The 18,116-nt window shown below is 37.7% G+C and overlaps 1 protein-coding gene across 1 annotated transcript in view; it reads right to left on the bottom strand.

The window, feature by feature from the left end:
- The window catches only part of HDAC9 (histone deacetylase 9), a 718,836-nt gene that overhangs the window by 180,988 nt on the left and 519,732 nt on the right, over nucleotides 1–18,116 (bottom strand). The gene's annotated exons all lie outside the window — the stretch shown is intronic.

Raw genomic sequence — 18,116 nt, 5'->3', positions numbered from 1 at the left:
TGGATTCCCTAAGTCAATTTCTAGCCCACATTCTGGAATTTTATAAAGAATTCCAGGGCTGAGTAGCAATCAGATCTATCCATGATCAAGGAATGCCTTAACCTCCAGATTAGTTGGAATGCATCACGGAAAGCTGAAGTAACTCCAGCATGAAGGCAAGGAACTATAAATCCTTACAAAGCCAGCATGCTCAGAAAAGTTGGGTTGCTTAATGTGAAAAAAAAAAAAAAATCATTCATCAGATGGTTCACACCACCTTTCACTTAGGTATGATTCAAGTACATACTCAAAAGATATTTCTTTAATATAGAAACCTAAAACTTTTGACATAATTTTAATATACCCTAGGGACATTTTTTAACCAAATCTTACTACTATCATACAGATAATATCAAGAAAAATAATTTATTCCTAGGACTTTAAATATACATAAATTTACATAAATTTTCTAGAATGTTATGGTAAACAAAATACATTGAGTTAATTTGCTATATATTTTGATGAGCATATACCTAATGATCATCTCAGAAGCAAATTATAAGTCAAATAAATCAATATCAATTACAAATGTAGAAATGGTGGTAAACATATTTCCTTGTATTGTTCTTTTTTTTTTTTTTTTTTTTTTTAAATTTCTAGAANAGAGAGAGACAGCGTGAGCAGGGGAGGGTCAGAGACAGAGGGAGTCACAGACTGAAACAGGCTCCAGGCTCTGAGCTGGAAGTCAGCACAGAGCCCAACACGGGGCTTGAACCCACGAACCGTTAGATCATGACCTAAGCGAAAGTCAGACGCTTAACCGACTAAGCCACCCAGGTGCCCCTCCTCCTATTGCTCTTAAGGTACTTACTATCTGTCTGGCAAAAAAAGACTAATATGAGAGAAACTATTAACGAACCACACAAGACTGAAGAGACCGAAAATTTAAGATTGTAGAGTGAGGTCTTAGTGTGCTATTGGACATCTGAGGATAGATAAAGTAAATATTATGATAGGTGCAAACATCCTGTTTGGTAAAACAACACATACGATACAAGACAATATAATAAGCATGTAATGAATTTCTGTAATTGGATTCACGATACTAATGATCTTTTACAATTCAATTAAAAGTAGTATGTTTTACAGGTAAAGGGCATGGACAGACAATAAAAAGAAGAAAAAAATTCACTGATCAATAAGAAAAAATATTCAACTAAATCAATTATCAAATAAAAGCAAACTAAATTCTAATAGAAAAATATTTTTCCACTCAAGAAACTGGATTTTTTTTTCAATACTCTATACTGACAATGGAATGGGACTTTATACCCTCATAAATGCCGCTTAGAAGAAGATAATATATTATAGCCTTCCCGAAAAATAATCCATCTCTATAGATTTAAAGCCTTTAAAAACCATTTACCTTTTGAATTACTAATATACTTAATGGATTTTTGCCCTAAAGGTGTTGTGAATTTTGTAGACAAGTATTTATATGGAAGATAATGTTTTATTTACAATAGGAAAAAATGGGAATTATCTAAGTTAGCTAATATTAGAAGAATGTTTAAATGAATCATGGTACATCTATACCATGGAATATTAGACAGTCATTAAAATGTTGCTATGAATATTAAGTAGAACAGAAAGACATCAACTTTGGGAATATTAAGTGTTAAAAATAATAGACACAGTATGATATATCTGAGTGATGGTATCATGTAGGTTAGTTTAAATTTATAATTTCATGTCTTTTCCAAATGGTTTTACAACAAATATTAATTATTTCATAATGAGAAAAAAATAAACCAAAGAGAAAGTTGAGAGAGAGATTTGAATTGGTCTTATAGGAAGAACTGTGTTCAAAGGTAAAGAAATTATTTAAAGGGTATTTTGGGCAAGAGGAAAAATAGGGACAATGACTCAGAAGAAAGGATTTTATAAAGTATTAAGTACAAATATTATACTGTAGGTAACAGGAATTTAAATAAAAACGTATTTAAATATTTAAAAAAGTATTATGTACAAAAACAATCAATCTGAACAGAAATCATGTTAAAGAACAGGATGGAAATAAAATCACATAAATAATTAACTAGACTCTAGAGGGAAAAAAAGCAGAAGAGAATTGAATTCTATCTTCTCTCATACAACCAAATCTCTTGAAAGAGGGGTTTGCCTTTCACTTTATAATCTTCCACAGTAACCTCTACCATTCTGCTTAACTGCTTCTGAAACTGCTTGATTTGGGGTTGAAAATTATCTTGCAATAATAAACACTTTCTCAGGCATTATGGTCCATCCAAAGCTTCCCTGTGTTCTTATTAACAGCAACCTCCCTCGCATTTTCCATGTTTTTTATGAGTGCCCCTCTTTCCTTAGCTGAAGTCTAGCAGGGCTGCTTCTTCCACAATTTGTTCAAGTAGTAGCTGCTTCTCCTCTCACACCTCGCAACCCTGCATGCAGTACAAGAGAGAGCTGATGTTCTCCTTGTGTTTTACTGCTACTTTGAACGTATAAAGACTGCTGCATCCACCCCACCTCCACCTTTTTACTTCTTGTAAAAAAGGATTAGATCATACACAGAGAGAAAAGATAAACACAGTAAGATGGCTGAGACTGAGCGCTGTGGCACTCTGACTCCCTTTGCCTCCTGTTATATTAGAGGAAGTGTTAGCCCTCCTAAAATCTATTTTACCACCTGTGGTTAGGATCCCACTCCCTCCTACTTTTTCACCATCATTTATGTTTTTCTCACTAACATATTACATTCATATTAAAGTCCGAATTTTATTATTATATATTACATTATATTACATGTCATATATGTCATATTATCACATATTATATATATTTTCCTATATATTATATATTTCATATATGAGATTTAAATAAGCTCAAGTTACCACCATATTGAAAATACTACTTATATATATATATAAACCAAAACCATACAAATATACACATTTATACAATATTCTATATACCTCCATCCCACTGATCCCTCCAACTGCCACACTTTTCTTCCCTTTTAGCAAGCAAATTTTTTGAAATGGTGGTCTACCTTTCTGTCTCCTTTCTCCTTGTCTTCACCTCTTCCTCAATTACCTAGCTCTAATTTATTTTCCACTTCCTTAGTCCAGTAAGTTTTTACTAAGGTTATCAATGGCTTCCATGTCACTAAATCCAAACATATTTTTATGCTTTCAGCCTACCCGGATCCTTGTCAGTTTTAAATGCTATTGGTTAAATAGTCTTTTCAAAAACACTTTCTTCTCTTAACTTCTATGATTTGATGCTCCCCAGGTTTATTTATTTCTCTTTCCATTTCCTAATGTTTCCCTTGAGTGTTGATACTCATCAGCTTGCTCTTTAAATAATGAAATTACTCAGGACCCAGTCTTAGACTTCTCTCCTCTTTCCACACTGACCTTGGAGTCAATGCCACCACTCTTGTGGATTCAACTACCACCCATCATCAGATACTTCACAGATTTCTCTTTCCAGGATAATCCCACCACTGAACCAGAACAAAATATGACTGCATACTTAATATTTTTACTTAAATACTCACTTTAAAGTTCACCTCACATTCAATACATCCATGATCAAACTCTGGATCTTCTCAAACTTACCAATGATAACATGATTCATCCAGTGGCTAAAGACAGAAACCAATAAGTTATCCTTAATGGCTCCATCTCACAAGCCTTCCTCAATTTAATTTTAATTCATGACCAATTGCTGTTGATTTTCCTTCTAAATATCACTCAAATCTATGTACTTATATCTGCATCTACTCCCTGAATATTTTACCCTTTGAACTTCCATCTTTCTCTCCATCACTCCTCCAGTAAATATTCTTATTGATTCCAACATCCATATATATAGACAGTCCATTCAATATCTTGGTTTCTCAGTTCTCTGAGTCCTCGCCTTCAATGACTCTGTCTTCCATTTACAGTCATACTCCTAGACTTTGCCATTACCAGTGAGACATCTATTCCATAATCTCAGTGTCAAACATCCTACTCCACTATAATCCTATTTTCCAGTTAATCCACCAAGTGCATGAAGACTTTCAATCCACTGACCTTATTTAACTTATACTATCCAGGAGCACCTAGGTGGCTCAGTCAGTTAGGCATCGAACTCCGGCTCAGATCATGATCTAACAGTTTGTGAGTTGGAGCCCCACATTGGGTTCTGTGCTGGCAGCTCAGAGCCTGGAGCCTGCTTTGGATTCTGTGCCTCCCTTTCTCTTTCCCTCTCCTGCTCATGCTCTGTCTCTCTATCAAATAACTTATGCTATCGAACATTCATCCCTATCACCATGTTCAGTACACTCCTTACCTGGTTAGACTTCAGGGTCCATCATTATATTCACTTCTTTGCATATATTTTCAGATATCTTGTCCCCTTTTCCCTCCAATTTACTCCTGTGGTGTATTAGTCTTCTCAGGCTGCTATAACAAAATACCATAGGCTGGAGGGCTTAAACAACAGAAATTTCTCTAGTTCTGGAGGCTAGAAGTTGAGATTAAGGTCTGGCAGGGTTGGGTTTGTGTTAGAACTCCTCACAGCCTGTAGATGTCTGACTTTTTCCTAGAGTCCTTATGTAGCCTTTCTTCTGAGTGAACATACACAAGGGCAGAGAGAAAGAGAGAATTCTAATAACTCTTATTCTTCTTACAAGAGCACTAGTCTTATCAGATTAAGGCCCCAACACTATGACTTCATGTAACCTTTATCACCTCTTCACAGACCCTTTCTTCAAAGACATTCCTGCAGGGCTAGAATTTCAACATTATAAATTTTGGGGGTACAAACATCCAGTACATAAATATTTCTAGTTCCCTTTGTCCCTTTCTTCCTTCAACATACTCCACTGATAAAATTATAAAACTAATTAAATACAACTCTTATCTGCTCTGTTCCTGTAACTAAGCCTATATAAAAGCCACAAAACTGGTCTTCCTTTAAAGTCCTGTTTACAAACCTCAGATAGGCTCTCCATAATGCTTAGCATACTACATTCCTTAGCCAATTAAGTCTCATTTCAGGAAAGTATTTCTACCTTCTTCTCTGTCTTCAAGTTTCCAGTAACCCCTGCTCACTCTTGATCCTTGCTTAGCTTCTTCTTCACTTAAAAAGCAATTAGAATAAAATTTCCTCATCCTCCCATAATCAAATCTAATCGCCTACTCCAATCGAGTCCCTGATCCTATCTAAGAGTAATTAATTCTCCTGTGCATTTAATCCCACCCCATTTTATCTATTCAGAAACACTAACCTATAGTTTTACCCTTTCCTTCTTTTTTCATCATCTTTTCTTCCTATACTATATTGTTGCCTTGCAAGTAAACAACACATTTAAGTCTCTCCTCTTAATTAAAACTAAATAAACAGTGGCATCTGGGTAGCTCAGTCAGTTGAGCATCTCACTCTTGATTTTGTCTCAGGTCATGATCCCAGGGTCATGGGACTGAGCCCCACATCAGGCTCCACACTACACATAGAACCTACTTGAGACTCTCTCTCTGTCTCTCAGCTTCTCTCCCTCAGCTCGCACTAATTCAATCAATCAATCAACCTAAATAACAACAGTATAATGCTATCATATATAATACATAATAATATAATGCAAATAAAATATGATAAATAATAAATTCTAATATTTTATTGCTGATTTAATCCTAACAACTCTTGTGGGGAGATAACATTATTATCTTCACTTAATAGATGAGGAACTCAAGACATAGAAAAGATTCAAGAGCTTGCTTAAGCTTCATACCTAGCAAGTGAAAGATCTGGGATTCTAACTCAGAAGATCTGGCACCTGAAAACAAGTATTTAAAACTAGCCACGCTGTACAAACTGGCCTTGCTCACTTTTCAGCTTCATCCTGCACCACCATCCACTTTGCTTTCTCCATCCTGGCCAGTCGCTTTTTCTTCCCTTCCAGGATGCTGGTTTCCTCTAGCTACAGGCCTTTGCACATGATCCTACTTTGGGATGGAATGTCTTCCATTTATATATTCTCTCCATTCACCTGGATAACACCTCCTTATCTGCACATTTCAGTTCTAACACCACTTCTGCAGAGAAACCATCTCTGAGCCTCAGTAGGTCAGCATCAGTTTCTTCTGTAATATGCATTTAGAAATCTGCCAACCCTTGTTTTTGAACTCATCTTAGTTTGTAATGATGTAACTCTTAGTGTGATTATTTGTTTTATACTTTGGTTACTGTAACTTATATAATTAATGTTCCCACAGTGAGGTTACCCCTTTATGATTTGGCTTACCATTTTATCATCTAGACTTACACAGTGCCTAACAGATGGCCAGTGGTTGGTAAAGAATGATTACATAAATTAGTGAATAGATATCTCTCTGGCTTCTACCTCTCTGGTCATTCCTTTGATCTTCTATTGGCTGCAAGTTCTTCCTTATCTCAAAAGTCCCAACTTTTGCATCCCAGTTTTTTTTTGTGGGAGATTGCCTATTAAGACTTGGAAGCCTCAGGGTTCCTGGGTGGCTGAATCAGTTCAGTTGGTTAAGCACCCAACTCTTGATTTTGGCTCAGGTCATGATCTCATGGTTCTTGAGTTTGTGCCCTGTGTTGCACCCTGCACTAACAGTACAGAGCTTGCTGGGGATCCTCTCTATCTTTCTCTTTCTCTGTCTCTTACCCTCTCTCTCAAAATAAATATAAATAAACTAAGAAAAAAAAAGACTTGGGAGCATCTTTTTTCTTAGAAACACATAAACTATTTTGTTCTCTACAATTAATGGAGTCTTTGATTTGATGTATTGTGCAAATGTGATTTAAAATGACACTATTTGGGGAGCCTGGATGGCTTAGTCGGTTAAGCGTCCGACTTTCACTTAGGTCACGATCTCGTAGTTCGTGGGTTCGAGCCCCGCGTCGGGCTCTGTGCTGACTGCCAGCTCAGAGCCTGGAGCCTGTTTAAGTCTGTGACTCCCTCTCTCTCTCTGACCCTCCCCTGCTTGCGCTGTCTCTCTCTCTCTCCTAGAAATAAAACATTTAAAAAAATAAATAAAAAATAAATAAAATGACACTATTTTTCTGACAGTAATCTCAGATTTACACACTGGATTATGAGCCTCTTAACATAGAATTTGCTTTGTATTTTTCTGTACTCTTTATTGTCTGGCAAAGAGATTTGTGTATGGGATACCACTTGAACCAGGGTTTTTGTGGCTCAAGAATATATATAATAGAGTACTTGGATGGCTCAGTCAGTTAAGTGCCTGACTTGGGCTCAGGTCATGATCTCATGGTTCATGAGTTCAAGCCCCATGTCAGGCTTGAACATGTGTTGATAGCACAGAGCCTGGAGCCTGCTTCAGCTTCTGTGTCTCCTCCTCTCTCTGCCCCTCTCTCACTCACATTCTGTCTCTCTCTGTCTCTGTCTCTCTCTCTCTCAAAAATAAACAAACATTGAGGGAGGAGGCAAGATGCCAGAGAAATAGGGACTTCCTTACTTCCATCTGCATCTCTCAAACAGAGAAGGCCTGAAACCATAGGACACTGAACCTCAAGAGTCTGGGAGGAAAAGAGACAGAGTCCACTAAGAAGACAGCCTCAGGAAAGAAGCCAAAGTACACATGGTGGAGAGTCCAAAATATCACTACAAGTAGGGAAATAAAATAACCAAAGTCACATTGACAGAGACCAAGGGACACCATAAAAAGAACACTTCCTGAATGGATAGAGCCTAGACAGTCACGAGTCTCCTTTAATATAGCAGTACTTGTAGGTGCAGAGTGCATAAAAAGCTTTTAAAACATACAAGAGACAGAAAACTAGCCAAAATGACGAAACATAAGAATTCTCCTCAAAAGAAATTCCAGGAAGAGGTGACAGTTAAAGAATTGGTCAAAACACATATAAGCAACATAACTGACCAAGAATTTAGAACAATAGTCATAAAATTAATCGCTGGGTTTGGAAAAGGCACAGAAAGCATCAGAGATGTTATTGCTACAAACATTATAGAACTTAAAAATAGTTATGATGAATTTAAAAATGCTATAAATGAGGTGCATAATAAAATGGAGGTGACCACTGGACGGGTTGAAGAGGGAGAGAGAAGAATACGTGAATTAGAAGACACAATTAAAGAAAAATGGGAAGCCGAGAAAAAGAGAGATAAATTGATCCAGGAGCAGGAAAGGAGAATTCAAGACCTGAATGATGCAATCAAACAAAACAATATCCTTATCACAGGAATTCCAGAAGAAGAGAGACGAAGAGGCTGAAGGAGTACTTTAACAAATTATAGCCGAGACTTCCCCAATCTGGGGAAGGAAACACACATTGAAGTCCAAGAGGCACAGAGAACTCCCCTCAGACATAACCTGAATCAATCTTCTACATGACATATCATAGTGCAACTGGCAAAATATAAGGACAAAGAATTCTGAAAGCAGCTAGGGATAAAAGTTCCCTAACATACAAATGGAGACCTATCAGAGTAGCTGCAGACCTATCTGCTGAAACTTGGCAGGCCAGAAAGGAATGGCAGGAAATCTTCAGTGTGATGAACAACAACAACAACAACAAAATATGCAGCCAAGAATCCTCTATCCAGCAAGCCTGTCATTCAGAATAGAAGGAGTGATAAAGGTTTTCCCAAACAAACAAAAATTGAAGGAATTCATCACCAGTAAACCAGCCCTACAAGAAATCCTGAGGGAAACTCTATGAAGGAAATGTTGCAAGAACACAAAGTACCAGAGACACCACTACAAGCATGAATCTTATAGAGAACACAATGAATATAAGCCCATATTTTTCAATAATAACACAATGTAAATGGGCTAAATGCTTCAATCAAAAGACATAGGATATCAGAATGGATTAAAAAAAAAGATTCATCTATTTGCTGTCTACAAGAGACACATTTTAGGCCTGAGGAAACCTTCAGATTGAAAGTGAGGGGATGGAGAAATATCTATCATGCTACTGGAAGACAAAAGAAAGCTGGAGTAGCCATACTTCTATCAGACAAACTGGACTTTAAAGTTAAGGCAGTAACAAGAGATGAAGAAGGGAATTATATAATAATTACAGGGTCTATCCATCAGGAAGAGCTAACAATTATAAATATCTACACCTTGAATTCAGGAGCACCCAAATACGTAAAACAAACACAAACATAAACAATCTTATGGATAAGAATGTGCTCATAGCAGGGGACCTTAATACTCCACCTGCAGTAATGGATAGACCAACTAGACAGAAAATCACTAAAGAAACAATGGACCAAAATGACACACTGGATCAGATGGACTTGACAGATATATTTAGAACACTACATCCCAAAGCTATGGAATTCACTTTCTTCTCAAGTGCACATGGTACATTCTCCAAGATAGATCACATACTGGGACATAAAGCAGCCCTCAATAAATATAAAAGAATTGAGATCATACCATGTACACTTTCAGATCACAATGTTATGAAACTTGAAATAAATCACAGGTAACAGTCTGGAAAGCCTCCAAAAACATGGAGGTTAAAAAACACCCTACTAAAGAACTAATAGGCCAATCAGGCAATTAGAGAAAAAATTAAAAAATATAGAAAACAAATGAAAATGAAAATACAACAATCCAAATTCTTTGGGATGCGGCAAAGGCAGTCCTAAGAGGAAAGTACACAGCAATCCAGGCCTATTTCAAGAAACTAGAAAAAGTGCAAGTACAAAAATCTAACAGCGCACCTAAAGGAACAAGAAGCAGAGCAGCAAGAACACCCCAAAACCAGAAGAAGATGAGAAATAATAAAGCTTAGGACAGAAAGAAACAATACAGAATCCAAAAAAAGTTGAACAGATCAATGAGACCAAGAGTTGCTTTTTGAAAAAATAAACAAAATTGATAAACCTCTAGCCAGGCTTCTCAAAAATAAACAAACATTAAAAGAAATGTCTTCAATGACTATTTCTCAATGAACCTTTTTAATAATTAACTTACTATATATTTTAAAAGTTCAATAGTCTACTAGCTTGTATAACATTAAGAAAACCTGAATAAAGGATCAGATGCTCAGTTTATTAATTTCTCATGTAATGCTAACAAAAATAATCATTTTCATTTCATGAAAAAATATTGTTTTTCAGACCTTGATGTTTGTATAATGTCTTTACCTAATCTCCCTTTATTTTTGAGCATCTCAGACTATAACAGTAAAACCTACACATTCATATCTAATTTTTTTCTCCTTTACTTCATAAAACAACTCCTTGATGTGTATTTTATTCAAACTTATGAAGACTAAGTAGTTAATCTAAGGAAACAAATGCTGAAGTATTTTTCTGTAACTTTGTATCAATTTAATGGAGGTATATTGTGTCTTAATAATCTGATTTTAAAAATCTCCTTCAAGTTCTAAATTCTCTTCAGTCATGAACATTACAAATCAAAAGAGTTTTGGCCATAATTTAGTTACTAATGGCAACAATGTTTCCAGAGTGTATTCACATCCATATTTTTGCTGCTGTTGTCTAGATCAGTATTGTGGATGCTTCTCCTTGGTTAAAGAGAAGGATGTGTTCTCTGATGCCATCATACGGGGAAATTCAGGAGACTATCTGCTCCCCAAATATAGCCATAGAAAGGGAACCTATGACATTGTCTATATGTAAAAATGGATTTGAATGAGAGGGAAAGGAATTCAATCATTTTAGACTACAGATTATTTTCATAATACATGACATTTTTATTTTCTGGTCAAATTTCTCAAAATGTCAAACTCTGTATATTATTTATATGCATAGTGAAACCCTCCCCAGGCAGTAAGTAAATCACTAGAAGCACTTTAAAGGTTTGGGGTTTTGATTTGTTTTGTTTTACCTCACCTAACCAAAATTCGAATTCATAAGCTCAGTTTCCCCTGGCATGTTTGGAAACTGAAAACTTGGAAAATGTATAACAATCTGATTGTTTCATTTGTTGCATTCATTAAGATGGTCTCATGGACAAGAGAAATATATATTTTTATTTTTCTAACATCCTCATGGCCAAGTACGTACTCAGTGGATAGTAAGAACCATTAGTAATTGCAACCTATACAGAGTAATTTAGGTTTCAGAAATCATGGAAAATAAGGGCCTAATCACCACTGAAGAGAGTAATGTAGCTACTCAAGGACACATTATATAAAAGAGCTAGCCAACACATATAGAATCCAAAAGAGAAAAGTAAAAACTATTTGTACATTTTCAAAAACATTAAATAATGACCTAGAGATAAACTATCTGTAATATAGCCTCTAGTCCCATTAGCAACTTAATAATTTTGATTTACTCTTTATAAAAACATAACTGCAGTACATAGCACAGAAATTCTCTGTGATATTAATAAACTGACAAGAAATTGTGGTTTTTTGTTAGAAGTAGTTGGTCAAATATTAGAAGCTTTTATTAAAATATTAAATATTAATATTTAACTAAATATTAATATTTAAAGCTTTCACTTTTTACTTTTACTTTTCGTAAGATTTTAAATGTAACTTTTTGAAAGCTATAGGAATTTAATTTAATATTTAGTTAAATATTAATATTTAACATTTAAAGCTTTTACTTAAGATTTTTTTTCTTTTTTTTTTTTTTTTTTTTCCAATAGTTTATTGTCAAGTTGGTTTCCATATACCACCCAGTGCTCATCTCCACAACTGCCCTCCTCCATGTCCATCTCCCCCCTCCCTCCCCACATCCATCAGTCCTCAGTTTGTTCTCAGCATTCAAGAGTCTCTCATGGTTTGCTTCTCTCCCTCTCCCCCACCATTTCCCCCTTTACTTCCCCCCATGGTCCTCAGTTAAGTTCCTCCTAATCCTCCTATACGAGCAAACATATGATATTTGTCCTTCTCTGCCTGACTTATTTCACTCAGGCTAACAGCCTCAAGGTCCATCCATGTTGCTACACATGGCCAGATTTCATTCTTTCTCATTGCCATGTAGTATTCCATGGTATAGATAAACTTCATCTTCTTGATCCATTTTTCTGTTGATGGACACTTAGGCTCTTTCCATGTTTTGGCTATTTTTGAGAGTGCTGCTATGAACATTGGGGTCCATGTGCCCCTATGCATCAGCACTCCTATATCCCTTGGGTAAATTCCTAGCAGTGCTATTGCTGGGTCACAGGGGAGTTCTATTGTTAATTTATTGAGGAACCTCCACACTGTTTTACAGAGGGGCAGCACCAGTTTACATTCCCACCAACAGTGTAGGAGGGTGCCCGTATCTCCACATCCTCGCCAGCATCTAGAATCCTCTGATTTGCTCATTTTAGCCACGCTGATTGGCGTGAGGTGGCATCTCTGTGTGGTTTTGATTTGTATTTCCCTGAGGAGGAGGGATGCTGAGCATCGTTTCATGTGTCTGTTGGCCATCTGGATGTCCTCTTTGGAGAAGTGTCTGTTCATATCTTCTGCCCATTTCTTCGCTGGATTGTTTATTTTCGGGGGTGGAGTTTGGTGAGTTCCTTATAAATTTCGGATATTACCCTTTATCTGATATGTCGTTTGCAACTATCTTTTCCCATTCCGTCAGCTGCCTATTAGTTTTATGGACTGTCTCCTTTACCTTGCAGAAGCTTTTAATCTTGATGAGGTCCCAATAGTTCATTTTTGCTCTTGATTCTTTTGCTTTTGGGGATATGTCAAGTAAGAAATTGCTGCGGTGGAGGTCCAGGAGGTTGTTTTCTGCTTTCCCCTCTAGGGTTTTGATGGTTTCCTGTCTCACGTTCAAGTCCTTTATCCATTTTGAGTTTATTTTTGTGTATGGTGTGAGAAAATGATCTAGCTTCATTCTTCTGCATGTTGCTGTCCAGTTCTCCCAGCACCATCTGTTAAAGAGGCTGTCTTTTTTCCATTGGATTCTTTCTGGCTTTGTCAAAGATTAGTTGGCTGTTATTTTTGGGTCCACTTCTGAGTTCTCAATTCTATTCCATTGGTCTATGTGTCTGTTTTTGTGCCAGTACCATACTGTCTTGATGATGACAGCTTTGTAGTAGAGGCTAAAGTCTGGGATGGTGATACCTCCCGTTTTTTTTTTTTATTTTTTTTTATTTTTCAGTATTACTTTGGCTATTCGGGGTCTTTTGTTGTTCCATACACATTTTAGGATCGTTTGTTCTAGTTTTGAGAAGTATGCTGGTGCAATTTTAATTGGGATTGCATTGAATATGTAGATTGCTTTGGGTAGTAATGACATTTTAACTATATTTATTCTTCCAATCCATGAGCATGGAATGTTTTTCCATTCCTTTGTGTCTTCTTCTATTTCCTTCATAAGTTTTCTATAGTTTTCATCATACAGATCTCTTATATCCTTGGTTAGGTTTATTCCTAGGTACTTTATGGTTTTTTGTGCAATTGTGAATGGGATCTGTTTCTTGATTTCTCTTTCTGTTGCTTAATTTTTGGTACATAAGAATGCAACTGATTTCTGCACGTTGATTTTGTACCCTGCAACTTTGCTGAATTCTTGGATCAGTTCTACTAGGCTTCTGGTGGAGTCTATTGGGTTTTCTATGTAAAGTATCATGTTGTCTGCAAAAAGTGAACGTTTGACTTCTTCTTTGCCAATTCTGATGCCTTTGATTTCCTTTTGTTGTCTAATGGCTGATGCTAGGACTTCCAGCACTATGTTAAACAACAGTGTTGAGAGTGGACATCTCTGTCGTGTTCCTGATCTCAGGGAGAAAGCTCTCATTTCCCCTTTGAGGATGATGTTAGCTGAGGGCTTCTCATAGATGGCTTTTACGGTATTTAAGTAAGCTCCTTCTATCCCGACTCTCTCAAGGGTCTTTATTAAGAAGCTGTATTTTGTCAAATGCTTTTTCTTCATCTATTGACAGGATCATATGGTTTTTATCTTCTCTTTTGTTGATGTGATGTATCACATTGATTTGTGAAAACTGAAATAGCCAGGAATGAATCCCACTTGATCTTGGTGGATAATTCTTTTTATGTGTTGTTGGATTCGATTTGCAAGGATCTTGTTGAGGATTTTTGCATCCGTATTCATCGAGGATTATGGCCTGTAGTTCTCTTTTTTTGCTGGATCTCCTTCTTGCTTGGGAATTAGAGTGATGCTGGCTTCATAAAATGAGTCTGGAAGTTTTCCTTCGATTCTATTTTTTGGAATAGCTTGAGAAGAATTGGGATTAATTCTGTTTTAAATGTCTGGTAGAATTCCCCAGGGAAGCCATGAGGTCCAGGGCTTTTATTTGTTGGGAGATTTTTGATAACTGATTTGATTTCTTCACTAGTTATGGGTCTCTTCAGATTTTCTATCTCTTCCCATGTGAATATTGGTAGTGTGTGTGTGTTTAGGAATTTGTCCATTTCTTCTACGCTGTCCAATTTGTCGGCATATAATTTTTCATAATATTCCCTGATAATTGCTTGTATTTTTGAGGTGTTGGTTGTAGTAAGTCCTTTTTCATTCATGATTTTGTCTATTTGAGTGTTCTCTCTTTTCTTTTTGAGAAGCCTGGCTAGAGGTTTGTCAATTTTCTTTATTTTTTCAAAAAACCAACTCTTGGTTTCATTGATCTGTTCAATTGTTTCTTTGGTCTCTATGTTGTTTATTTCTGCTCTGATTTTTACTATTTCTCTTCTTCTACTGGATTTGGGGTGTTCTAGTTGCTCTGCCTCTAGTTCCTTTAGGTGAGCTGTTAAGATTTTGCACTTGAGCTTTTTCTAATTTCTTGAAATAGGCCTGGAGTGCAATGTACTTTCCTCTTAGGACTGCCTTTGCCACAACCCATGGAGTTTGGATTGTTGTGTTTTCATTTTCATTTATTTCCATATATTTTTAAATTTCTTCTCTAATTGCCCGATTGTCCCATTCATTCTTTAGTAGCGTGTTCTTTAACCTCCACGTGTTTGGAGGTTTTCCAGACTTCTTCCTGTAATTGATTTCAAGTTTCAAAGCATTATGATCTGAAAGTGTGCATGGTATGATCTCAATTCTTTTATATTTATTGAGGACTGCTTTATGTCCCAGTATGTCATCTATCTTGGAGAATGTGCCATGCGCACTTGAGAAGAAAATGAATTCCCTGGCCTCATGATGTAGAGTTCTGATTATATCTGTCGGATCCATCTGGTCCAATGTGTCATTCAAGTCTATTGTTTCTTTAGTGATTTTCTGTCTGTTTGATTTATCCATTGCTCTAAGTGGAGTACTAAGGTCCCCTACTATTAGCACATTCTTATCTATAAGATTGTTTCTGTTTGCGATTGTTTTAAATACTTAGGTGCTCCCATATTTGGTGCGTAGACATTTATAATTGTTAGGTTTTTCCTGATGGATCGACCCTATAATTATTATACAATGCCCTTCTTCATCCCTTGTTATTGTCTTTAATTTAAAGTCCAGTTTGTCTGATATAAGTATAGCTACTCCAGCTTTCTTTTGACTTCCCGTAGTATGATATATATTTCTCCATCCCCTTATTTCAATCTGAAGGTATCTTCCAGTCTAAAATGCATTCCTTGTAGACAGCAAATAGATGGATTTTGTTTTTTTATCCATTCTGCTACCCTATGTCTTTTGATTGGAGCATTCCATTCAGTGTTATTATTGAAATATGTGGGTTTAGAGTCATTGTGTCCTTTGTGGGATTCATTCTTGTGGTGCTGTCTCCGATATCTTGCATTCCTTGCAATACTTCCCTCAGAGAATCCCCCTCAGGATTTCTTGTAGGGCTGGTTTAACAGTGACAAATTCTTTCAATTTTTGTTTATTTGGAAAGACTTCTATCTCTCCTTCTATTCTAAATGACAGGCTTGCTGGATAGAGGATTCTTGGCTGGCTGCATATTTTTTTTTTGTTCTTCACATTGATGATCTTGCCATTCCTTTCTGGCCTGCGAAGTTTCATTAGATAGGTCTGTCACCACTCTGATAGGTTTCCCTTTGTATGTTAGGGCCCTTTTCTCCCTAGCTGCTTTCAAAATTCTCTCTTTGTCCTTATATGTTGCCAGTTTCACTATGATATGTTGTGCAGATGATCGATTTAAGTTACGTCTGAGGGGAGTTCTCTGTGCCTCTTGAATTTCAACTTCTACTTCCCTCTCCAGGTTGGGGAAGTTCTCTGCTATAATTTGTTCCAGGACTCCTTCAGCAGCGTTCCCTCTCTCTTCCTCTTCTGGAATTCCTATGATAGGGATATTGTTCCGTTTGATTGTATCGCTGAGCTCTCGAACTCTTCTTGCATTTTCTTGGATCAGTTTATCTCTTTTCTCAGTTTCTTCCTTTTCTATAATAGTGTCTTCTAAATCATTTATTCTCCTTTCTGCCTCTTCAATCCGTGCATTGGACGCCTCTAGTTTACTATGTATCTCATTTATCCCATTTTTTAATTCACCATAACTATTTTTAAGCTCCATATTGTTTGTAGCCATAGTTTCTCTGATGTCCTCCATGCTTTTTTTAAGCCAGCGATTAATTTTATGATTATTGTTCTATATTCTTGTTCAGTTATGTTGCTTATATCTGTTTTCAGTAGTTCTCCAGCTGTCATTTCTTCCTGGAGTTTCTTTGGAGGAGAGTTCTTCCATTTTGTCAGTTTGGTTAGCTTTCTATCTCTTGTTAATTTTAAAAGCTTGTTGTACACATGGCCCTTGCAAGTTCTGCTGTATTAGAAAAGGCTCTTTTGACTGTTCAGGGCCTGTCTGTTCAGGAAGTGTTCTTTGGATGATGTCTCTTGGTTTCTCTTGTTGAACGTTTTGTTATTTTGTTTCCCTACTGGTAGTGGTATTTGGGACTCTCCACCATGTGTAGTTTGGCTTGTTTCTTGAGGCAGCCTGGAAAAAGAAGACAGACAACCCACAGAGGGAACACAGGTACACAAACGCACAGACAAAACCAATAAACACGCAAACCCAGGCTCATGTAAAAAGTTACAACAACAACAAAACAGCTATCTGGAGGGGAGGGTCGTGGTTTGGTGTAGGCAGGTCTTGTCTCCACTGTGTCAGCTGGCCTCCCTGAGGCCTCTCCTTGATGGTTGTGGGGAGTAGAATGGCATCACCCCAGTCCGTTCTCAACCAAGCGTTGCAATTCACTTCTTCGGTCTGATCTCCCTGTGCTGAGGATGTAGCCAAGGTGTGCTGAGTTCTATGCCCCACACCCCACCTGTTTTCAGGTCCCAGTCTGCAGGCTTTGTTATACTGCCCTGAACTGTCCCACAGGTCTGCTTCCCTGTTGCCTGGGGGTTGAGTAGGGGGTGGGGGGAAGTGTCACAGCCTCAGATCCGCCAGGGTCAAGCAGGGATACAACCTGAGTGCGTTTGGGGGAACGTAGCAACTTCAGGTCCGCAGAGTCCACGTTGGTGCCGCCGCTTCAGCGGGCCTCTGTCGCGCACCGCTGCCGCTTTACAGGGCACCGGCACCGCTTCACCGGGTCGCGGCCACTGCCGCCGCTTCAGCAGGCTGCTGTCGCATGCGCCGCTGCTGCTTCACCCAGTGCCGGGACTACCTCCGCAGGCGTTGCTGCCAGTTCAATGGGCCGCTGCCGCCATGGATGGTGCCGGGGGCACGTGGCAGTTCAGATTTTCCTGGGGCCTTCTGGGACCAGGGCACCTAGTTTAAAGTCAGCACCCCAGCCAGAGCTAAGAAACACTGTCTTTCCAAGCCGAGGTTTTTTCTATTCTCCAGGGATGGTTCTATGAGCAATCTCAGCTTTTCTTTCCTTTCCCCTGGACTCGCAGCAGCTCGCCACCATTCGCCGGTTTATCACTCACCGCAGCTGCACGCAAGCCTCATTCCCACCCCTCCCTCCATATCTCTGGGTCCCATCCTGCTTTTATCTTCCCCAGTTCACACTCAGGCACCTATGAGGTTTCCTTCCCAGTGTACTCTGTCTCTTTCTCTTCCCAAACTCCCAAACTCCTGTGGCTCAGTGTCCTACGACTTCAGGCCTTCTCTATTTGAGAGATGGGTGCAGGCGAAATGCACGGAGCTCCCTAATTCTCCGCCATCTTGCCTCCTCGCTTTTACTTAAGACTTTAAATGTAACTCTTTTTGAAAGATATACGAATAAAAATCAAAGAAATACATCCAGCTTAAAAAACATGTCTTATG

The sequence above is a fragment of the Hyaena hyaena genome, unplaced genomic scaffold, assembly GCF_003009895.1.
Source record: "Hyaena hyaena isolate Hyena2069 unplaced genomic scaffold, ASM300989v1 scaffold_904, whole genome shotgun sequence".
Taxonomy (NCBI): domain Eukaryota; kingdom Metazoa; phylum Chordata; class Mammalia; order Carnivora; family Hyaenidae; genus Hyaena; species Hyaena hyaena.
This window is presented reverse-complemented; position numbering and strand designations above follow the sequence as displayed.